The sequence below is a fragment of the Miniopterus schreibersii genome, assembly GCF_964146895.1.
Source record: "Miniopterus schreibersii genome assembly, chromosome: 1".
NCBI classification, from domain to species: domain Eukaryota; kingdom Metazoa; phylum Chordata; class Mammalia; order Chiroptera; family Miniopteridae; genus Miniopterus; species Miniopterus schreibersii.
This window is the reverse complement of record NC_138101.1, coordinates 84547951-84572602: the sequence shown is the minus strand read 5'-3', so window position 1 is coordinate 84572602 and position 24652 is coordinate 84547951.

Below are 24652 nucleotides of genomic sequence, written 5' to 3'. Positions count from 1 at the left end.
TCTGGGATGCACAGTGTTGTAGCATTTGGGTACGTTTTTACTTGGATGTGTTGTGGATTCTTCAAAAAATTAACAGATAGTCAGCAACTACAGAGCCAGCTATTAAATTGCTCCAAATTTTATTGCTGAAATGTTGACCCTTCTGTGAATGTGCCAGAAGCAATGATGAGACTGCAGGTTGAAATCAATCTGCCAAGTCCCACCTCATTAGGCTCCCATCTGATTTTAGCATATTGGCCCCGAGCTCTGCAGCCCGCCTCTGTCCAACACAGGGAGCCCTCCTGACACTTGGCGATAGGCGGTGGGAGCCATATTGAGAAAGCCAGGAATCTGACCAGATGGTAGCTCTCTCTTGGACTTCTTCAGAGATTTATTTTCTCTATGAAGCAGGCTAAATTGGGCAAGTCCTCTAAGCACATGGCCTTTTTTGTATTTTCATTATGAGGAAGCCTGGGCTAGTCTTTTGGCAGCTGAGGATTTGGCAGGCTGGCAATCTTGGCAAAGCCATGCAGCTCACAGACTCAGAGGCCCTTCAGACTACAAAGCAATTCTTGCAGTTTGCAAAGTTCCTAGATGGGGGGGGGGGGAATGAAATGATCCATCGCAGGCACCTAAAGACATTCTGGAAATATGACCAGCTCTGCCAAGAGAGAGAGTGAGACAGAATGTATTTAATAAGTCTTTCCAATAGAAACCTTGTTTTGAAACTTTTAAAGTGCATTAATGATGATTGGAATTATAGAACACCATTTGTGTATTGATTTCCACATATTTCCCAGAATCAGTCTAGACTCTATGGGTTTTTTTTCAGTGAGAGTAGAAACTTTTCTTGTCATTTTTATAGTTATTATTATTTCCGTATTTTCTTTTAAGGAAAGGATAACAAAGGCAATAAAAGAGTATATGCTTTGATTCTCCAATCTTTAAATACTCAGAAACCTAAGCATATACATTCTTTTTTACAGGCAAAAGGAAAGAAACCATTATTTGTACAGTTGATCCTGGAAAATATATGGAGTTTGTATGATGCTGTCTTTTAAATGCCTTCTTTTAAAGGTTAATTGGCTTTTTAAAGCAACTTTATGAGATATAACTCATATACCTTACAATTTACTCATTTAAAGTGTACAATCAAGGTTTTTATTATATTAAATTATTAATTTTTTAATTATAGTAAGACATATACAACATAATTTACCACTTTGACTATTTTAAAATTTACAATTCAGGGGCATTAATTACATTCACAATGCTGTGCAACCATCACTACTGTTTTCAAAATATTTCATCACCCTGCACAGAAACTCTATAATCACTAAGCAAAAACTCCACATTCCTTCCTATTACAAGCCCCTGATCATTTCTAATCTATTTTCTATCTCTATGAATTCACCTAGTCTAGATATTTCATGTAAGTGGAAATCATATAATATTTGCTCACTTGTCTGTGGCTTATTTCACTTACATAATGTTTTCCAGGTACGTCCATGTTGTAGGATGTGTTGAGATTTCATTCCTCTTTATGGCTGAATAATATTCCATTGTATATACACATTACATTTGTTTATCCATTCATCTAGTGATGGACACCTGGGTTTTTCCTCCTTGTTGACTATTGTGTTCAACTGCCTTTTGCCAATAGAATGACATTTCAAAGAGAGAATGTGTGCCCAGGTGCACATTGCACCCAGCAGCACATACATTATGAATACCTTGCAATTGTAAATGCTCTAAGAAAAGGCATCCCAAAATAAGCCTCCCAGTGCCCAGCATCAGTAAAGATTGGTTAGAAAAAAATGCATATATAAAAAATAAAGAGCAGGATCATGGAACACTTTCTCAAACATAATCTATTTGGGAAAAGTAATGTAGTTCCCCTAAGCATAAATCATGCCTGACTAATCGAATAGACTTCTGTGAGGTGATAAATATTTATATAGAAAAACAGACACTGAGTATATGATTTGTTTAAACTTTCAAAATGTCTTGGAGAAAGTTTTACACCAAGGCTGTATATTTTAATTAAATCACCATGGACTTGGAAATAGGAGCAAACTGTTCTACCATTATAAAAAATTGAAATTTAATTCAATAAATATTTGTGCTTAGTTAAAAACTATGGGAAATACAAAGTAAGGCATATTCCCCCAAATCAACAACCCAATGAGAAGGGAAGCACAAAAAATAATGTAAAATGTGTAAGGAATAAAAGATCACACTTTTGCAAGAAAAAAAATCTAAACAATGGAATTCCTTAGAGAATCAGATCAAAATCAAGTCTTATTTTAAGTATATTTTAAGTGTTGGAGAGCATAGAAGATGAAATTGACAAGTTTATATACATCAATAAATTCTTCCAGGAAGAATAAACATAGATAAGTTCATACTTTGTTATTAAACAACAACTCCAAAAGTGACTAATACATTCCAAAAGAGCATCAAAAAAGCCAATAAACTAATCATACAATACAAATACATCCATAACAATAGATTTTACCTATCACTTATGCTCCATTAAATATGGCCCAGGATAAGTGGCTAAATATGTTTATCTCACACCAAAATTATTATATTGGGCACATGATTAAGAAAAAAAAGACAATGATATAAGACAATAATAAGATGACTATTTGGGAATAAGCCAGAAAATATCTCCTTACTTAGTCATAATCTTAGGACAATCATAATTACTCCTGGAATTAGATGTTTAAAATTATGGACTTAGAGGATTTATAGAATCTTGTAGGCTCACAAGGTCCATTTCATTGAAAACATCAACTTTATAAGATAATAAAAATCTCACTACTAAAAGCATCAGGAAAAAAATTTTTAAAAATCAAAATCTCTAGGTTCACATTTTATGAAAAATTTGAAGAATCCTTTGGTATGAGCTGTTGAAACATTTTTGTTAAAATGCATTTAAAAAAATTCATGTGAAAAATCAGCAAAACACATTAATAAATGATCAGAAACAATTGTTTAGCTTTTAACAAATGTTATCTTCAGTGCCAACAACTTGCAACTTATCAGTGGGTGGTAAACTCTGAGATATCTCATTATAGAAATAATACTATAAAATAATGTGAAAACATCATTAAACTAAAAGAGATTTTAAAATGTGTCAGAATACTGAAAAAAAGTTCAAACTTTTAAAGTTACTATACATACTAAACATTGATCTAAATTTACCATGGAGCTTATTACACACCAAACTCTCCCTCTTTTTTCTGCTCACTAATGAAAATTTAGTAGATCTATTTGTGATGATATAGATAAGATATAATTGACCTGTAAAGGTCCAGAGAAGACAAGTAAAACAGTGAGAGTTGCAGAGGCGTGTCCATGAAGACAAATGAAAACATTTAAAACCATAGTTGGAAAGGTAAAGACGGGGTGAGGCTAATTTTTTATGTTAAAAATTGTAAAAGGTGAAGGTAAGGGAGAACAAGAGCTAGTTCATCAGATCCTGGGACACTAGAGCAAGAGTGAAATTTTTCCATCTTTAGGGAGGAAAGTTGAAGATTAATATTAGGGATATAACTTTTTATAGGGCAATGTGAACTAGTGTTCTAGAGTCTAAACATGAAGAGGAAAATAAACAATTTAAATAAACTAAAAAATTAACTAGTTCATAATATAAGGACAATTAGTAGATGGTAGGATTTTCCTTACCTTTATAGGGAATGCCCATGTAGTCAAACACAGGTATCTTCCAGGAACACATTTCCTGGCACCCATGCCTTAGAGATCCGTACTGAACATGGACAACACGCCCAATCCACTCCTCTGATTCTTATGCTCTTACATTTAAGGCAAGCTCCAGAGGTGAGACCTCAGTGAAGACTAATAAAAAATTAAGCAGATTGTATATTCTTAAAGGGCAGGGACTGCTTTTTTCTCCTCGAGAGCCTAGCACCACGTTTGATTTTGAGTGACAGGAAGCTTTCAAACTACTTTATCCTTAATAATCAACTTTAAGAGAAGAGATAAAGGAATATAGGCATTTTAGAGAAACAATGAGGAGAAGATTCTGAAACTGATATGATTACAAATAACCTAGTTATTAATAACAGGAAAGGAACAAAGGGAAGATAGACCCATGCCCAATAAAGCTGGGGTAATACCAGGAGGGTATTTCCTGTCAGTCACACTTGGGAACAGGGCATTGGTCAGAATGGGCATGGACACTGCAAATGCGAGGAGTTTCTAGATATTTAATGCCCTAAGCAAAGGAGTTCACTCTTGGTTGACTGTGGGTTCTCCTGCTCCTGCTCCCTGCATTTGCCCACATGGCCCACAGCCGTGTGGATCCCCACACACAGTGGACTTTAGACTGTAACTAGCCTAATGGCCTACTGGACCCGGCTGCAACATGGAATGCAGATTCTGGACACTGGTTTTGCTTTTAGCTCTACTGAATCTCCAGCTAAACTTCTTCTAGGACTGGATTAAGGGAAAGGGGACTTTAGAAGCACAGAGATGTAATTTCACGCAACTAAAAAATCACTCATCCTCTCATGCGAGTCTTAGAAAATTCAGAAAATTCTTTTTCTTGAGATAGCAGAGGACTCCACTCGCAGCACTCATTGGGGAAAGAGTTATCTCAACTTCCCGGATAACAAAACTAACCAGATTCTGCAAAAATGCATATGTATAATTATCACACTCTTAAAGTTGCTAGAAAAGAAAGTAATTTTTTCAAGAGCTTCTTTTTTGGGGGGGAAATACATTAAATAAATCTTATAATTTATATTTATCATTGAAGTATCATTATCATGATTTTTATATGTCTTTCATAATTTTCTTTGCATGTGAAATGAGTTAGATGGTAGATCTCACCATTTCTAAGTTCATCTTTTCTCAAAATTAAAGCTGAATCCAAGTTGAAGAAATGTGGTCTCAGTAAAAACAGGCTGATTTGTAGGGATCGTTGTCTTTGGCAAAAACATATCAGTTCCTACGTAGTTTGGAACAGGAGTAGCCTGATTTCACGAAATTTCCAATAACTGCATCTAAAACAGGGGAAATAAGCCAGGACTTTATCAGGACAATAAACAAATTAGATCAGTAAAATGGAGATAATTCCTTACTTTATTAGGAAGTCACCTTTAATTCTAAAATGTTCCAGCTGGAGTTACAACAATAAACAGACAACTCCAGCAATTTAGTGATAAAATAATGGTGGACTTAATTCGATTCAGAAAAGACTGCCCTTTCTCTGCTCAGAAACAGAGGCACTAGGCACTTCCAATTGTATAACTGGGATGTTCTTTCCTCCGGTGGAAAAAAATTTAAAAGTAAAATCAATGTCTCTCTTCTCTAGGTACCACTTTCAAGGTCTGGGAATGATGCCTTGGTGAAGAATGCTGAATAGGCTTTAGTGAAAGTGCTCTATCAAAAAGCATCACCACAGGATCCTTGTTCAGTAGCTTAACACCTGGATCACACAGCAGCACTGTCTGCTCACAGGCCAAAGGCCCAAGGGTTGGGAGACCTACGACACAGGCAAGCAGCCCCACTTCTCCCTTTGCCTGCCACACACAGTAATTGATATGTAGATGGTATGTCATCTGGAGAGTTCTGTAAGGAAGTTATGGACCTAGTTAAGGCTGTATCCGTAGCAGACCAAAATCTTGATGAAATGTATTATTTTAAAATCGATCCCCAGGATATTTTATGTCTAGTACTGAGTACCTCTGCCTGACCTCAGAAACTCTCTCTTTTTTCATCTGGAGGTCCTGGCATTGGGCAAACCAACACACGTCTTAACTTGCACTTGCTTCTGAGGATGCTTCTTGTGTGAGATCAAACTTTCTATTTTCTTTTGCAAATGGGTTCAGATGAACTGGTTTGATTTCACTAACAAATTGTGGCTTTCATTATTTTTTTAAACTGCTTATTTTTAACCCTACACAAAACCCATGATTTGATTTCATTTTTTTGTTTGTTTATCTTTTGTTAATCCTCAATCCAGGATATGTTCTCCATTGATTGTTAGAGAAAGTGTAAGGGAGGGAGTAGGAGGACTGAGAGAAAGATCCATCAATGTGGGAAGGACACATCAATTGGATGCCTCCCCTCCGATGAGGGCTGGGGATGGAACCTGCAACCCAGGTACCTGTCGTTGACCAGGAATCAAACCTGAGACACTTTGGTGCATGGGCCAATGCTTTAACCACTGAGCAATACTGGCCAGGACCTGAATTTTGATCTTCTGAGTCAGGAAGTTGATTAAGCCAGAGTTTCTGAAAATGTATGTACATACAAACAACCTGAAGACATTGGGGAAAAGTCAATTCTGATTCAGTAGGTCTGGTGTGGGCCTCAAGATTCTATATTTCTGGCCCGGCCAGCATGGCCCAGAGGTTGAGCATCAACCTAGGATCCAGGAGATCAAGGTTCGATTCCTAGTCAGGGCACGTGCCTGGGTTTCTGGCTCGATCCCCAGCAGGGGGGTGTGCAGGAGGCAATCGATTAATGATTCTCTCATCATTGATGTTTCTATCTCTCTCTCCCTCTCCTTTCCTCTCTCTGAAATCAATAAAGACATATTAAAAAAAAAATTCTTTATTTCTGACAATCTCCCAGGATATGCTGATGCTGGTGGTCTGAGGATCACACTTTGCATAGCAGGGTTAAATAATTATTATTTAACCCATCAATCATAATGCTGGGGTCTTTTCTAAGATATGCTGAGAGTGCCATTGAAATTCTACATTTTTATGTGCAGAAAATTTCCATATTTCCACTCAGAAATTGCTTCTTACTCTGGATCATTCAGAATGCTGTCTGCATCTTAAATTCACAAAATCAGACCACGCCTCTGCAGGACCATATATAAATGGAATAAGACTGCTCACATATAGCTAGCGAAACATCTTTGAGTAAACAAAAATCATTTTTTTGTCTCAATAAGCTTTGCATATAAAGAGTAAAAGGTGTTTTCTGCTTTCAAGACCTTCTTATTGAAAGGAATGACAGCGCTTACATTTTTAAAAGGTTAGATTTGCCTTGGGTTTCTACAGCTGAAGAGTTTCATCGCTGTTTCTGTGGAGTGTTGAGCTGCTTGGACTTTGAAATGAAATATTCACTGTTGCAAAGATTTATCTCAAGCATTGCGACTTTTTGCAGGTAAGTTTCTAGCTAGAAAAAGTTGTGAAATGCTGGCTAGATGGTTAGGGACATTGCCACAGTCTACAGAGGGTTGAGAGAAACTTGTAAGAAAAATAATGATACATAATACATAAGAGAAAGTATTAACAGTAAGTTGAAAATATAATACTTTAGCCCAGTCGGGCATGGCTCAGTGGTTGAGCATCGACCTAGGATCCAGGAGATGGAGTTTCAATTCCTGGTCAGAGCACATGCCCAGGTTGCGGGCTCCATCCCCAGTTGGGGGCGTGCAGGAGGCAGCTGATCAATGACCCTCTCGCCATTGATGTTTCAGCTCTCTCTCTCCTTCTTCCTTCCTCTCTCTGAAATCAATAAGGATATATTTCTTTTAAAAAAAGAAAATAAATACTTTAATAAATTAAGATGCTATACTAAAGTTAATTATAGATTTCTCAAAAATTACTTATTAATTGAAATTCCAATCAAATAGCAAATTTTAAGTAGAAGACATACTGGAGATAGGGAATAGGTAAGAGAGGGCTGAAGAAGTGAAAGTGAGAACCATCAGGCATAACATGCAAAGATTCAAGTGGATTAAATGTGGAAACCTCATATCTGCTCTCACAATCAAATTCCAAAATTTTATGGATATGATTTTTTTTCTCTTATGTTAAAATGCCACAATATAGACTGAGTGAATAGACTACAGAAAGATAGAAATTAATAGATAGGTAAAGCTAAAATAGTTGAAACAGTTAAATACATATTATACTGATTTCACTGAATCTGTTTGAAATTAGAAATGTGATATTTACAGATATTAAACTATTATGTATTTGTTCTGTTTATATAGAACAATTTTAGTGAGTGGATTCAATGATGGATAATGATAGAAATTTTAAAATAATGGAAAAATATATTGACATTCTCTACAACTACTTAAGAACTAGATTTTAAAGTTAAAATAAATAATCTCTGTGGCCAGATAAATTGCTATCGAACATAATGATACTATTAATAGTATAATGGGTAGAAGAATAGAAGAGAAAAATTATAATTTAGACAACAACAGAAAAAAAGAATTAAAGATGGCAATAGACACGATGTAGATAATCCCAAAGAAAGTACCAACTGGTTATAACACTCACACAATTCCTTATGGCTCACATCAGCGGGAAGTCCTTATTTCTAACTAGATTGGGCAATAAGTGTGCAAGGAAAATGTCCTTACCACAATGAATCTTTAAAAGTGCCTTATCCACTGTAAAAATCCAAATGAAAATCATATTAGATAACAAGATACAGACATACTGTGCTTTATTCTTTAGATATATTTTTCCAAGTGTTCACAGAACGTATTTTTGGTTGTTTTGGCCTTGGCCTATGGTTTAACTCAGCAGAGGATTTCCTTTTTATGCCAAGATTCCATTAAGTGGAAATTTAGGACTACTCTTATTGCCATGGCTCTTGAGAGGAAGAAGCTTTGTTTAACTAATGCTGATTTTACCGAAGCTAAAAAGAGTTTTCAAAGCTCTACTATTAAATTCAGTGGAACACTAGAAATATATGCAGAGGTCTCTGATTTAAATAATCATGTTGGAAGAAGTTTTAAATATTTCCAACCAGTTGGTATTACCAGCTATTGCTGCTCTCTTCTTCATGGCCACTGACCATGAAGCACCTATATCTGATTTAGGTTTTTAGGGGTTAACTGGGTAATGACTCCTGACCCTTCTGTGGCCCCTTTTCCAGGCTCACACTTGTTTTAAAGAAAACACTGTAAAGGGAATTTACTGTGGCACAATTTCAATATTCATATCTTCATTTAGTAAAGGCATCTTCTTGTTCATTCCATTCTCTTTTCTATCTTATATCCTTTACTTTCTCCTTCTGCTGGCCTATTCTGTACCCCAAATACCTTTCTGCTTTTGCTTCTCTTACTTCAGTATCATAAAGTATAAAATTTATCACAAGGTGTTCCCAAAATGTTATCTACATTGAGAGTGGGTGACACAAGACAGGCACATTCAGGGGGACACACACGTGTCTCTTTAGGGGCATGTCCTTCTTCCTGTTCTCCTTCAGGCTTTGAATTTTTAGCTGCTATTTAGTTTTAAGTAGTCAGAGATAAACACATTTTCCTTTGAAGTCCCCCTCCACTTCATTTAATTTAAAAAAGGATTTATTGAATGCCAAGTTTCAGGTACTCTGCTAGGAGTTGGAAATATAGATATTGGAACAGCACAATTCCTCACCCGCAAGAGACTCACAGAATAGGGAAAACCAAAATTTTACCAAGCACTTGATTTATTTAAAATAAGAGTGTGTTTGAAATAGAAAAGTGTATAAAACTCTTTGTTTATGCAATTGTTCATCATATGTGAGCTGTTCATTCATGAATTCATTAATTCACCCATTCGTTCGTTCATTCATTCATTCATTCATTCATTCATTCATTCATTCATATTGCAGTGAACAGGAAAGATAAGGTCTCTGCCACTGGGAGTTGGGAGTTGAGCAAAGACTGCCCACATAAGACTGCATCCCTGAGCGTGCACCCACACGCACAGATATTGTACAGGCATGGCTCAACAAGAGTTTTATTTTTAATTTTTTTTTTTTATATATCTTTATTGACTTCAGAGAGAGGGCAGCAGAGGAAGAGAGAGACAGAAACGCCAATGATGAGAGAGTCATTGGGGATGGAGCCCGCAACCCGGGCATGAGCCCCGACCGGGGAATCGAACCCCGATCGCCTGGATCCTAGGTCGACGCTCAATCGCTGAGCCACGCCCGGCCGGGCAAGAGTTTTATTTTTAAAGAACACGTTGGATTTTGCCATCACACACACACCTGAGACAAGATTTGTGAATGCTGCTTCATGCTTTGCTGTGAATGTGCCCCTGACATCAAGCTCAATACAAGCCCTGTATTTTCAATTTAAAATACTTTCCTGGGGGGTATTTTACTGACTGCCACTCTACTAAGCATCTGATTATTCAGGCAAGCAGGAAACTCTCTGAAAAAAGGTGTCCTGTGGTGTCAACTATGTCTGGAAGTACCCAAACCTCCACAGTTAGCTCTGCTTAGACCTATGACCAAGTTCAATACAGCAACACAGGCAAGATACAGGCAGAGAAATCTCTGTGTGTGATAGTTTTCAACAAAAATGGCTTGATGAGATAACATGATAAAGGAAATTTGTCAATATTTTCTCACATTGATAAGCAGCTACTTTTGACTCCTGTCAAGTTTACAGATTCCTTAGCCGTTTAGATAAATGAATTGTTGATAGGGAATGAAGGGAGCCTGCAAGAGCCCATGTTCTGCTTGAACAAGGTAAAAAGCAGCTTACGAAACTTGTTTGTAGAACTACGAAAAGTTCAAGCTTCTCCAAAATAGTTGTAAATATCTCAGAAAATAAAGTGTGTGCTATTTTCCTGTTTCAATGCAGCAACAAAAATAAGAGAAAAAAGTTAGAGACTTATGACTTTAGGAGTGAAAGGAAGAAGAAACTTTAATCGTAAGGACTAGAAAATAAAAAGAAAGTACCCAATCAAAATCTTGGCAAGTAATTTTTCAGACAGTAATAAATAAATTCTGCAGTTTATATGGAAGCCAAAGGACTGAGAATAGCCAACACAGTACTTATGAAAAAGAATAAAATCAGAGGACTGACACTGCCCAATTTCAAGATTTACTATGGAAGCTAGGGTAGTCAAGGCAGGGTGGTATTGACAAAAGAACAGACAAATAGACCGTTGAAACAGGTAGAAAGGTAAGAAATAGACTCACACAAACAGAGTCAACTGAGCTTTGACAAAGGAGCAAAGGTAATTCAATGGAGAAAGGATAGTCTTTTAAACAAGTGGGGCTGGAACAACTGGACATCCAGGTGCATCATAACCTTCATAAAAATTAACTCACAATGAATCATACACATGAATGCAAAATGCAAAACTATAAAACTCCTGGAAAATGAGAAGAAAATGGGAAACTCTAGGTGACTTAGGGCTTAGTGATGACTTTTTAGATAAAACACTAAAAGTAAGATCTGTGAAAGAAAAACTGAAAAGTAGGATTTCATTAGCATTAAACACTTCTGCTCTGTGAAAGACACGGCTCAGAGAATGAGAAGACAAGGCACAGAGCTAGAGTAAATATTTGCAAAATGCATACCAGATAAAGAACTTGCATCCAAAATATACAAAGAACTCTTAAAAGTAACAATAACAAAATAAACAACTCAATTTAAAATGGGCTAAAAACCTGAACAGACACCTTATCACAGAGGGCAAATATACATAAGAAAAGGTGCTCAATATCATATTTCAGTAGGGAATTGTGAATTAAAACAATATTGAAATACCGACACACACCAATTAAAATGGCCAAAAATTAAAACACTGACAATACCAAGTACTGGGGAGAACAGTGAGCAGCAGGAACTCCCATTCATTGATGGTGCTAGTGCAAAATAGTGCAGCCACTTTGGAAGACGATTTGGCAGGAAGGAGGTAGTATACTGGGAATTTCTACTCAGTTTTTCTGTAAATCTAACACTGCTCAAAAAAGATAAAGTGTATTTTTTTTTTTTTTAAAGCAAAACTATTGATTGATCTGAGACAGAAACATCAATGGTCTGCCTCCTGCCCTCCCTTCTCTAGGGATCTAGCCAGTGACCTTTTGGCGCATGAGAGGACGCTCAACCAACTGAGCCACACCAGCCAGGGCAAAGGTCAACCTATTTTAATTAAAGTTTCTCAGGGAATAATCATTATGAATTAATATTTAATGTGTTCTATGCTGCAAAGGTTAAAAAAATATAATTCCATGTTATAATAATTCCCAATGTCCGTAAAATTTGAAGAAATGTTATTTTCACCCTACATGGTATATTGGGAATTGAAAATGGAAGATGATGTAGAATTGAAAATGATGACCTGAAGACTTAATAATAAACAGCTATTTATGGATATTGGTAAATGGCACAGTATTTAAGCAGCCAGATATACCTCCTAAGAATGAATATAACACCACAGAGAAAAATTGGGTTGGCCCAGAATGCCCAGAAGTGCTATAGTTCCTGTTTTGTTTTTGGAGAGTTCCTTGGGCATTTGTTGCTATGATTTACAGTGGTATTGATACCATTGTAAAAACCTGGTTATTATTTAACAGGAAAGGAGTAAAGGGAAGACTAGATAATATAGGCATGCCATTATACAGCTTTGTTAGAAAGCTGTAATTTAACACTCTCCAAGTCTGTTCCCTGCTGATCGATGGGGAAAGGGACTTGACAAAGGCAGTTGGGATGCATGCCCAATTAGGTATGGTCACCAGGGAAGGTGCCTCTCTGTTGGTGACACCTGGGAACAAATTAGTGGCCAGAATTTGTGTGACCACTGAAAGCATAAAATCTAACTATTTAAACTCTTAGACAAAGAGAGTTACCCCCTCTTGGGCTTTGGCCCTCTGGCCTTCTTGAGAATCTTGCTGCAGGGGGTGAGCTCCCCTGCAATTGTCCACGTGGCCCACAGCCACATGGACTCTACACAATGGACTATGGATTTTTAAAAATTTTTTTAAAAATATATCTTTATTGATTTCAGAGAGAGGAAAGGAGAGGGGGAGAGAGAGATAGAAACATCAATGATGAGAGAGTCATTGATCGGCTGCAGCCTACAACCCGGGCATGTGCCCTGACTGGGAATCGAACCCCGATCGCCTGGATCCTAGGTCAACGCTCAACCGCTGAGCCACGCCTGGCCGGGCAGGACTAATGGATTTTAACTAGTCTGATGCTTTACTAGACCTGGCTGCAACATGGAACAGAAGCTCTGGACACTGGCCCTCCTTCTGGCTTTGTTGGAACCCCAGCTGTACCTCTTTCAGGACAGGTTTAAGGGACACGGGACTTTACAACTAAGGGATGTAACTCTATGCCAATAAAAACCATTCATTCTCTTGTGCAAGTCTTAGAAAAAACTTTTTCTAAAGATTTCATAAGAGCCATATGCCCACTAGTGTTAGGGAAATTGGACCCCCTAATTTATTCATTTACAGTATTAGTTATTGGCAATTAAAAACTCTCTTTTAAAAGACTTGTTACTTGATTATTATTTTTATGAGATCTTTTCTGTTTGTTAAAATGGATTTCTTTTTTAAGTTAAACTGTGGATGGTACAAATTGATTCTCAAAATCGTAGTATTAAATATACCCCCCATATTTGGGACCAGGAATACTTTGTGCTTCGAAATATAGCAGTGGCAGCAAACTCAAGTATGTGATGTCCACCTTTTTATTTCCTGGATTTTACATACCTGACAGGGAGAAGCTTACTCTCTACCATGATGGAGACAAAATAAAATTTCATTATGTTTCCAAGTTTATAAGACACAGACTTTTTTCATAGCTTCACTGAGTAATTGAGGTCAATCAATGTGACCATCATCTGCTGCTACATGGCAGAAAGAAAACTAGCTGTCTGGCCTCTTTTATAAGGGCACTAATCCCACTCATGAGTGCTCCACCCTCAAGACCTAATTACTTCCCAAAGGCCCAAAGGCCCCACTTCCAAGTATAATCACTTGGACATTAGATTTTAACATATGAACTCAGACATTTAGCCCTTAACATCATTTTTACTTGTTCTCTTTTAGTGTTTGAGAGAGAAAAAAGTCTTCTTCAACTCAATAAAAATCAGTGAAATACAAAGGAAAACACCAATGAGATGATAAATTTTACCTATAAGGTTGGCAAAAAATATATTCAGCCAGTACTGTTGATGAAGATATTGATGGGATTGAAAGTTCATATGAAACTGTGATAGATACAGCTAACTGTTGATCAAACTCCACTCTTTCCCAGAAGACATGGTTTTAGCTGGGAAGTGGTTGTCAAACTATTTCCAGACTTCCTTGTAGCTGCGCGTGGCCTTGAAAGTAGTTCTCACCAGTTGAAATCAGAGTACAACTTCCAAGACTAGATCTTTAAGAAGCAAGATCTTTAAGAAGCAGGTGTGCCTCCTGCACACTCAAATTCCCCTTCCACTAGTTGGATGCAGTGGGTAGCAGAACCACAAGTATCTAATATTTCTGATATCTGAATTATTCTTTGTCTGAGTGAACCACAGACCAGGAATAATTGTAATGGACTGTTGTCTTTGGGTCAAACCAGCTTAGCTTACCAAACTAACAGATACTTGAGAAAATAATTTGACAAATCTAGAAAAAATGAATGTAGACATACTGTACCGTCCAGCAATTTCACTTTTTGATATGTTTCCTTGAGAAACATTTGTACCATGTTAAGAGGTTGCCCATTGCAGCATTGTTTGTAGCAGCAAAAGAATAGAACCACCTAAATGTTAACCAATAATGGGATGAATTCACAAAATGTAATATTTTTGCATGATGGAACAGCAGACAACAGTGAAAAGAAGTGAACTGTATATATTGCACTTTGAGAGACTTGTGTACTATCATGACTAGAGCTCCAGACCTTAAGCTTTTGTGGGGAAAAGTAGTAAGTTGCAGAAAAGAACACTGAATCATGATTAAATGCAAACACACAGGAAAAAATGTTTATAGTATGCTAACTGTGAATATAAAATGATAAAGGGTAGACTAAAAGTATAACATTAGACCCATTATCTCAAGACAGGAAGGGAATAAAATGGAACCAGGTTTGAAGTCAAAAGGGACTTTCTTTGGCTATAATATGTTCTATCTAAAGAAAAATAGTGCTAGTATATATTATTTGTATAATAATTTTGAAAAAAGGGGAACACATATAAGAAGCAAATGTGACTAAATAGTGAACAAGGTTAAATAATGGGTGGTGAAAATAACGGTCTAGTATATGAAACCGAATACTACTGATTCTCACGTAGTGAGACACAGTGGGTGCACAATGAACTCTCCCAAGACTCAGCCAAGTATCTGGCTTGTTTTACATTATCCCAGGACCTAGGAGCCATGGCTTTGAAAGAGAATGGGCACTGGTGTGGTAGCTCACAGACCCCTTTTGGTTTATTTTAACAGCTTTATAAGTTACAAGTCCATTGTAAATACACAGTTCAATGAGTTTTAGTAATTTGTAGGTTGTGCAGCTATCCGTGTTATCCAATTTTACAACACTTCCATCACCTTAATAACTACTTTTGTACCAATCTCTACTTTCACCACTAGCCCCAAGAAAATCATCAATATGTTTCTGTCTCTGAAGTTTTGGCTTTTCCAGGGATTTCCTATAAATGGAGTCACATAATATGCATATCTTTTTCTGCCATTTAACATAATGTTTTGAGATTCACCCATGGTTTTGTGTATATCAAAAGTTCCTTTCTTATTAATGTGAGTATATTATATGGATGTGCCACATTTTGTTTATCTGTTCACCTGTAAATGATTATATGGGTTGTTTCCATTTCGAGATACTATGATTAATGCAGCAGATGAGTCTTTGTGGAGAAATAGGTTTTCATTCCTGTTGGCTAGTGTAGTGGGTTGAATGGTGGCCCTCCCAAAAGTTATGTCCACTCAGAACTTGTGAATGTGACCTCAATGAGAAAAAGACTCTTTGCGGATATAATTAAGTTAAAAATCTTGATGTGAAATCATCTTGGATTACAAGGGGCCCCAAAATCTGATGACTGTGTACTTATAAGAGACAGAAGAGAAGAAAAGACAAAAATGGGAAAGCCATGTGAAGATAGTCAGAGATTGGAGTTATGCCAAGGAACATTTGGAGACACCAGAAGCTGGAAGAGGCAAAGAAGGATTATCTCCTAGACCATTCCCTGCTGACAACTTGATTTTGGGCTTCGGAATTCTAGAATTGTAAAAGAATACATTTCTATTATTTTAAGCCACCACATTCATGGTATTTTGTTATGACAGCCCTAAAAAAATGAATACAAGTAAATATCTAAGAATATTTTTGGGTCATATGGTAAGTGATCATTTAACTTAAAAAACAAAACAAACCCTTCCAAACTGTTTTCCAAAGTGATGCTACTATTTTACATTTCCAAACACCAATGTATGATAGTTGCAATTTCTCCACAGCATTGTCCACACTTAGTATTGTTAATCTTTTCTATTTTAAGTCATTCCAATGGGTGGTAATAGTGTCTCATTCCTCTAAGGACTAAGAATGTTGGGCATCTTTTCATTTGCTTATTTCATATCTTCCCTCGTTTCCTTATTGAAAAATGGGTCTTCTTATTGAGTGTAAGAGTCTTTACACATTTTAAATACAAGCCCTTTGTCAGGTATGTTTACAAATATTTTCTTCCAGTTGACAGGTGTCTATTGAAAAGTAGATTTTTAAAAAATAAAGTCCAATTTACCACTTTTTTCTTTGATGTAACATACTTTTGAAGTCATAACTATGGAATTTCTGCTTAATTCAAGGTCACAGATACCTTATGTTTCCTCTAGATGTGCTATATATTAACATTTAGATTTATGATCCATTTTGGGCTGTTTTGTGTATGGTATAACATAAGGGAAAACATTCATCTTTTTTACATAAAGGTAACCAATTGTCCCAGCAACATTTTTTGCAAAGAATATTTCCCCATTGAATTACTTCAGTGCCTTCATCAAAACTCAATTGACTATGCATGTATGGGTTTATTTCTGTATTCTGCAGTTGGTGTCATTGATCTGTATTTCTGTCTTTATACCAATATCACTCTGTCTTGATACTTTAGCTTTATGGTAAGTTTTGAAATCAAGTAGTATAAGTCCTACACTTTGCTTTTGGTTTTACAAAATTATTTTGACTGTTCTAGGTTCTTTGTACTTCCATATAAATTTTAGGGCCCCTTTTGATGTCACTCTGATCTGGCTATGTACCACAGTTTGTGGGATATTTCACATGTTGTGCAAATCAGTTCATATGTACCAAGCTGATATCCAATGATATGAAGTGAAAATTTTGAGAAAAGAAGGGACCATCTTGAAAGAAATGCATTCTCACTATCCAAGTACTGAAATGCAAGAATGCCCACAGTTGTCCATCTTTTGATATCCTACTTAATTTAATTTTTTAAATGTGTTTTATTGGTTCTTTTGAGAGAGAGAGAGAGAAAGGGAGAGGGATAGAGAGAAACCTCAATGAGAGAGAAGCATCAATTGTCTGCCTCCTGCTTGCCCACCAGAGAGGATAGAGCCAGCAACCTGGGCATGTGCCCTTAGCCGGAATCTAGAGAGGGAGATGGGCAAAATGAAATTAAAATAATAGATTATTCTAGATAATGTTAATTGTTATGAAGCAAATCAAACAGGATTCTGAGGATGCTGCCATAAAAAGTGCTAAGGACTGTCAAAAAAGTACTCTTTGAAGAGGTGACAATTGAGCTGAGATCATCAGTGGTAAGAAGGAGATGCGGGGAGTCATTTTAGGCAGAATAAATGGAAATCTCACAGATGGATTAATGAACTTATTAAACACAAGTTACAGAAGTAGAAGGAACACTTAAGAAGCTAAAGGTTAAGATAAATTACAGTAAACACAGAAAGGGAAAAAAGGAGAGATCAAACCATTAAAGAGATAATGCATCAGTTATCCATTACTGCTGAAAAACAATCATTCCCAATTTTCTGGCTTAAAACAACAGCATTTCATGTGTGTGTATGTGTGATTCTGTGGGTTGATTTTCTGCTGGTCTTGTCTGGGTTTATGTGGCTGCATTGAGCTGGCAGGATGACCAGGACAAGACTCAACTGGGATGAGTGGTGTAACGGGACCCCTATCTCTACTCTGCCTTTCATCCTAGGATCCTTAATGGCATGCCACCATTAGGACAGCGTTCCAGCTGCATTAAGGCCATGTAAAGTCTAAGGTCCAGAACTCGTACAATGTTAGTTTTATCAGAAACATCTCTTGATAGAAGGAGCTGCAAAATATTGCTGCCATGTTTTTCACTCATTACACTTTGTCCTCTGGTTATAATTACTTAAATTTTTCCAACATGCAAAATGTGCTCACTGTCTCTCTCCAAAATTTTATTCCATTATAGCCTGAGACCCAGTATCAAAGTCCAGAATCTCATTACTTAATAAATCAGCTCCAGAAGTACATAAAGTCCCTTAGGTGCAGACTGGCCAACAAAATTTAGTTTTCTCATGTCACACCTCTCCTTCAAATCCTTCAATGTTTTCCATTGCCTTGAAAATAAAATCCAAGCTTCCTACAATGTCCTATGTGACCCCAACTCTTATCCCATCTCTCTGTCCCTTACTCATGCTCCAGAAACACTACCAGAGCCTTCCTCACCACAGGGCCTTTACTACACCCTTTTCTCTGCCTGGAGCACTATCCCCCAGTTCTTCCCATGACTTCTCAGCACTCAAGTGTCAGCTCAAATGTCAGAGAGGCCAACCCCATTCCTCCTTCCTCCATTCCCAGTCTTATTATATTCAATTTTCTTTTCTTTATACTGTATTATTTATGACTACTTGAAATTAGTATTTCTGAGCTTTTTATTGTCTGTTCTTCCTGATAGCACAAGAATGTTAGTTTGAGAAACACATATGCCTTCTCCCCCTTATTAACCACTGTCTACCCCAAACTGAGAGCACATCTGGATACAGGATAAGCACTCCACAATGCACTATGGAAGCAACATTGCTATGTTATTAATGGAATTAGATTTAAGATTAGCCTGACCTTTTCCATAATAATTACCTGAGAAGGTTCTCTCAACACAACTCTGCATGCATGTACACTGTACTTAGTTTCTCAACTTTACTGAGATGCAATTCACATATTATACAATTGACACATTTAAAGTGTACAATTCAGTGCACTTCAGTCTGTTTACAGTTATGCAACTCTCACCACATCGTCATCACACATACAAATACCCTCCACCCATTAGGAGTCATTAGCTTTCTTCCCGCTCCTTTCTTATGCAACTATTAATCAGCTTTCTGTTTCTATAGATATGTTTTTTCTGGACATTTCATACAAACAGATCTATACATATGATTTTTGTGAGTGGCTTCTTTCACATAGCGTAATGTCTTCAAGGTTCATTCATCCCATAATATGTATTAGTACTTTATTTCTTTTAATTGCTGAATAATATTCCATCATGTGCTTATACCATATTTTATTAATTCTAGTAATCAGTTGATGAACATTTGGGCTGTTTCCAATTTTGGTTATTATTAATGATACTGCTACATGTATTTACAAGTTTCATGTGGCTATGTTTTCATTTCCCTTGGGTATATATCTAAGAGTGGAACTGTTGAGTCGTATCGTAACTTTATGTTTAATATTTTGAGGAAATGCCACACAGATTTTCTAAAGTTCCTGCATCATTTTACATACCCACTAACAATGTATGTCAATTTCTCCACATTCTCTTCCACACTGGTTATTGTCTGTCTTTTTTATTATAGCCATACTAGCCAATGTGAAGTGATAACTTATTATGCCTTTGATTTACATTTTCTTGATGACTAATGGTGTTGAGTATCTTTACACATTTTTATTGGCTATTTTTATATCTTCTTGGAGCAATGTCTATTCAGATTCTTTGCCCATTTTAATTGGGTTATTTGTCTTTTTAAATATTGAGGTATATAACTTCCTATGTATTAAAAACACAAGTTCCTTATCAGATATATGATTTGCAAATATTTTCTCCCATTCTGTTGGTTGTCTTTTTATATTCTTTTTTGAAAAGTATTTTTTAATTGATTTTTAGAGAGAAAGGAAGGGGAGAGAGAGAGAAACATAGAAGTGAGAGCAAAACATGGATCGGCTGCCTCTTTCACCTTCCTACAGGGGATCAAACCCAAACCTGGGCATGTGCCCTGACCATGAATCAAACCTGCAACATTTTGGTGCACATGACGACATCCATCTAACTGAGCCACGCTGGCCAGGGCCTTTTTACATTCTTGATGGTATAATTTACAGCTCAAAATGCTTTAAACTTGATAAAGTTCATATATTTTTTTATTATAAGATTTATGTTTATCACTAAAGATAGACGAATAGCATTTGTATAGTCATCAGGCCTGTATCATATAATCAGCAATAAATAGATGAGTTTGCTTAGAATGACAATTTTTATTAGCAGTAAAAAAAAAAAATGTTTCCAGGATAAATTTACTATAAAAAGTATGTTTGAAACAGCTCTTATGTAACTGTCTAGTATAGTCATTTTTTGGCTACCCTTCTGAGAATTCACTAGAGCAATAAAACTTCTCAAGTACATTATAGTTACTGAAGCACTACTGAATTTTTCTACACAGAATTAACTTCACTTTTGTTTTTACAGCTATTGTTTAATTGAATTTATTGGGGTGACATTGGCTAATAGAATTATATAGGTTTCAGGTACATGATTCTACAATACATCATCTATATATTGTATTTTTTGTTTACCACCCTAAGTCGAATCTCCTTCCATCACCATTTATCCCCACTGTACCCTCTTCTCCCTCCCTGCACCTCCCTTCCCTCTGGCAGTCACCATTCTGTGGTCTGCGTCCATGAGTCTTCACAAAAGGGAACTTTTGCATTGGTAAAAATCATCTGTTAATTGAAGAGGTTACAGTATTGTGATGTCCAATGGTGCAGTGGCTCACTGTCATGTATTCTGTTCTAAAAATCTGCAGATAGAAAAAAAAGAAAGCTAAGATTTACTCAGCTCATAATATGTGTCAGGTACTTTATAAGGCATTTTACTACATGGTAAAATAACTCATAATACAGTCATTCAATAGAAGATTGGCAGCCACAAAATATGGCCATTCTTTGTTCTCTAATCCCTACAATATAAAAATGAATAATTCATTCAATTTGTTAAAGAAAATCATACTAAATGCCTACTATGTGCCTAGTATTATACTAGATTTTACAACTGCAAATATGACCTCTTTGTGCTCTAGGTCCTAGAGTCTAGGGAGTTATAGTTAGAGAGGAACAATGAGAAAGGTGTAAACATATAGATAAAATGAAATGTCATTGGAAACCAGTATTTATAGGACGCAGAGAGAACAATATTAGCAAATATTTAGCTTCATTTTAATACTCACAATAGCCCTGTAAATCATATGTTTTTGTTTTTACTTTACAAATGAGAAATATAGGGCTCAGGAAAGTTAAGGAACTTTTACATTTCCTGTAACACAATGGAAAAGAAAACCAAGGTCCTCCTGATAAAACTGTGTTTCTCCCAGTTGGTCAAGTAGATTCCCAAAGACTCATTCTGCTTGTCCTGCCAGTCAGGCTGATTACACAGAGGTAAGGAAAGACAGACCCAGAAACATCAGTCATTCTGCTAGCACATAGGCCTACATGCATCTATTGATATATAGTCAATATCATTCTCCTGTTTCTTCACAACTAGATTTACTCTAATATACTGTCAGACTGCAATAGGTATTAGGAATATTTACTAACTCTACAGAATTTTTTTTAAACAAAGCATTTTAGAGCCCTTATTTTTATCTTACAATGATAAGCCTTGTGGTGAATCATTGTCAGCAATTCCTTACTTACTTCCCCTTCATGCCTATGCATCCACAACTTTTGCCATTTGCCTCTTCAATACCAATTATTCTTATTATTATCATTATTATTTTTAATATATCTTTATTGATTGCAGAGAGAGGAAGGAAGAGAGAGAGAGTTGAAACATGAATGATGAAAGAGTTGTCATCGGTTGGCTGCTTCCTGCACAATCCTGACTGGGGATCGAGCCCACAACCTGGGCATGTGCCCTGACCATGAACTGAACCCAGATCTCCTGGATCCTAGATCGAGGCTGAAACGCTGAGCCATGCCCCGCCAGGCAATACCAATTATTAACATGGGCAGAGTTTAGTGCCTTATTCCACTGACATTGGCTTTGAATAATGGAATATAGGCAAAAGCAACTAAGTGCCAATTCCAACTGAGGCTGACAAGGCCATGCATGTTTTGCCATGAGCATGGTGTTATTTCACGAGCACTCATGACTACTATACGAACAGGTTCCTCTGTGGCTGCTGTACTTTCAGCCTGAACCTACACTAAACACATGAGGAATAGACCAGAGCCCAAACTGCATTGAGAAGCCAAACCCAGCCTGGTTCAGCTGAACCCCAACCATTCCACAAATGCATGAGAAATAAATACTTATGATTATATGCCATGGAGACCTTGTGTGGTTGTTATTTACACTTCAATAGCTAAAGGAGGTAAGCTTCCTTCTCTTGTTCATGGGGAATTTACAATATGAGCACTCCAGATTTATTTAACCAATTTGTAACTCCACCATGACACATCAAAGTTAACAGGTCAAAAAATCAAACACTTTGTTTTCCCCTCTAAACTTATTTTGCCCTCATTCTCCCCATCACAGTAAATGGCACCATGATCCAACCAGAAACCCAGGAAGTCATCCTTGACAATTCCATGTCATTGCTCACCACATCCTATCCCTCAGCAGTTTTTCCTAAGATTTTCTGGGACTCACTCACTTCTCTCCTTGGTCCCCTACAGTGTGTACTCTGTAACCAGAATCATCTCTTTTCCTCATTAAAATGGAGTGAAAGACAAACCACACACACACAAACACACACAAAGATTTGCTACCAATCCAAGACCGATATAAGCCTAGAACAGTGATGTCAAATATTGTAGAAATATAATGCGAACTACATGTGTAATTTTAAAATTTTCTAATACTCACATTTTAAAAGATCAAGAGAAATAGATAAAATAATTTAGTAATATATTTTATTTACCCCAATATATAAAAAATATTATCCTTTTATCAGGTAATCAATATAAAAATTGGTAATAAGATAGTGTACATTTTTTCATACTGTCTTCAAAATTCAGTTTTTATGTTACGCTTACAAAATATCTCAGTTCAGACAAGCCGCATTTCAAATGCTTAATAGCCACATTACTAGAATGGACAACACAGACCTAGAATATATGAACACTTATAAATCAATAAGAAAAAGACAAACAGACCAAAGGAATACTGAGAAAAAGACTTGAACATAAAAGTAAGTACATTCAGCCCTGACTGGTGTGGCTCAGTTGGTTGGAGCACCATCCCATACACCAAAAGGTATGGGGTTTGATTCCCAGTCAGGGCATTTACCGAGGTTGCGAGTTCGACCCCTGGTTGGGGTGTGTACAAGAGGCACTGATCAATGTTTCTCGCTCACATCGATGTTCCCTCTCTCTTTCTCTCTCTTTCTCTTTCTCTCCCAACTCCTGTCCCTTTCTCTAAAACAAAATGTGAATACATTCAACCTTCTTTTACTCTGCGTATTTTTATAAGAAAATACTTACAGCACACTTAAAGTATTTTTTTCTGAGACCAGATTGAGGCACTGTGTGTGTCTGTGTATGGGGGGGGGGGGGAGGGCAGTTGTCCAAATCTTAATTCTCCATAGTAATGATTTTATTTGTTATTTAGAGATTAAATAGACAGACCGCCGGGCAGGTAGCTCAGCAGTTGAGCATCGACCTAGGATCCAGGCTATCGGGGTTCGATTCCTGGTCAGGGCACATGCTCGGGTTGTGGGCTCGATCAATGACTCTCTCATCATTGATGTTTCTATCTCTCTCTCCTTCTCCTTTCCTCTCTCTGAAATCAATAAAGATATATTTAAATAATAATAATAATAATAATTTTAGACAGACCACATCACCATTAAAGTTTTATTTTCATTCTATTATATTTTAATTGTTGTTAATGTTCTTAAAATTCTCATTATTCAAAGTAATTTTTATTCTGATCTCCAATTTATTCCTCTTCTGTCGCCAGAATCTTCACTATCAGCATAATACTAACCCAAACATTGATGGGTGAAAAGCAAGAAAGCTCATGGAGATATACAAATTTACATATTTTCCTAAAGTCACAGTAGAAGAACTAAGCAACCAAGTTTAACTTTTAGTTCATTGCAGACAACATTTCTAACAAAAGAAATTTTCTTATCTCTTGAAAACATTCACCTTATATTCATTATTATTATATATACCTGAGAGTTCTGTCCTTTCCAAAGAACAATTAATAGAGCAATTCTAGCAGGCTGCCCAGGAGAGTTCTGAAAAGGTTATTCGATTCATAAATGTAACCATTAGACTGCCTGGAGCTCTTTGGTCATAGAATTCCTAACAAATCTCTTTAGAGAAATAAGAGAATAGGGAAATATTATTGAGCCTCAAGAATAAAAGTTCTGAAAGTCTGGGGTGAGAAAGTTACTCATTCTGAGGAAAGAGTAAGTTAAACATTTGAGCCTGTCCTAGGCTACAGATTCTTTATGACTAACAGAGAGGAAGTTCTTTGAGAGATCATTCTGAGTCCTGCCTCTCAAGTGTTCTATGACCCTCACCGTAAGACCTGGTATGGATTTTATCAAGACATGGAGTAAAATAAATAAAAGTCATACCTGAAGATGAGGTAAAACAATAAAAATATAGCAATATTTTTAAAAACTAGCAGAGTTAAGGCCACCATGTTGAGAAATTCAATAAACAGTTTATAACACTCGGGGTGGA